The sequence below is a fragment of the Gavialis gangeticus genome, unplaced genomic scaffold (genome assembly GCF_001723915.1).
Source record: "Gavialis gangeticus isolate Ggan-Ray unplaced genomic scaffold, GavGan_comp1, whole genome shotgun sequence".
NCBI lineage: Eukaryota > Metazoa > Chordata > Crocodylia > Gavialidae > Gavialis > Gavialis gangeticus.
Window position 1 is genome coordinate 21,742,615 of NW_017728996.1, and position 929 is coordinate 21,743,543.

At 39.8% G+C, this 929-nt stretch overlaps 1 protein-coding gene across 3 annotated transcripts in view; it reads right to left on the reverse strand.

The window, feature by feature from the left end:
- SH3GL3 (SH3 domain containing GRB2 like 3, endophilin A3) overlaps positions 1-929 on the reverse strand; it is a 137,122-nt gene that overhangs the window by 32,189 nt on the left and 104,004 nt on the right. The window contains exon 1 of one of the 3 annotated variants that reach the window (XM_019504122.1): positions 898-923. The exons of the other annotated variants lie outside the window; for them this stretch is intronic. The gene's annotated coding sequence lies outside the window, so the exon portion shown is untranslated. Of the gene's footprint in view, positions 1-897; positions 924-929 lie in introns of those variants that run through there. 3 annotated transcript variants of the gene reach the window in all.

Genomic DNA, 929 nt, shown 5'->3' on the forward strand with positions numbered 1-929 from the left:
TAAGAGTCAATTGGACATTTATCTTGCTGGGATCCTGTGATCCCAGTTGACTTCTTGCCCCTGGGGCAGGGGGCCAAACTTAATGATCTTCCAAGGTCTTCCAGCCCTAATGTCTATGAAATCTATGAAGCTTTTAGGCACAAGGTAATCTTAGCAATTTCACTGTATCCCACACAGTAGAGAGTCAAAAACAGATCATTATTTTTGAAGTGTTTCCTCCAATCCACCCCTCATTTGAATCATAAAATAGCCTACTAATACAATAATTACCTTGCATTGAGCCTTCCTGGAATTAAAGGCACTGGCCTCAGTAGCTGCATCTTAAGCATCCCAGCTGCTCATTAAGCCTTATCGATACATTAATCCTACACTTCCCTAGTCAGGAAAAACACACTGATATTTCCTTCCAACCACATATCTCACAGTGTTCATGAGGTAGGTACAGCTGTCACCAACATGAACGAGAATCTTGCATAAGGAAAGACTGCAAGATCAAACTCTGTTCCATTAAAGACAAGTGAAGTCTTTCTGTTGGAGTAAACTTTGGATCAAGCATTTAATGCTCCATATCTTGACCCAAACAGATCAATCCAGTGGCCAATATAGGTGTCTTTCCTTTCCCTATTTTAGAAACTGATATTAGAAATTCACTGTAAATTCACTACCTAATATTTGTTATAGCACCTGGAAGAGGAGATGAAGTTGCTTAAAAAGAAAGGAGGCAGGATAAAGAGAGATCTCTTTGCCTTTTGTGAATATGCTGTGTGTTACATATTCCCTAACAATATTAACAACCCAGAGGGGCTAATATATACCCTTGGAAGAGGCAATGCAGCAGAAGTTCAACTTGTAGTCTTAGTCTATCACTATTAGAGGAACTTTCAGAGTTTGCCTTACCTGGATTTGGTTGAAGGTACTCCGTGGATTTG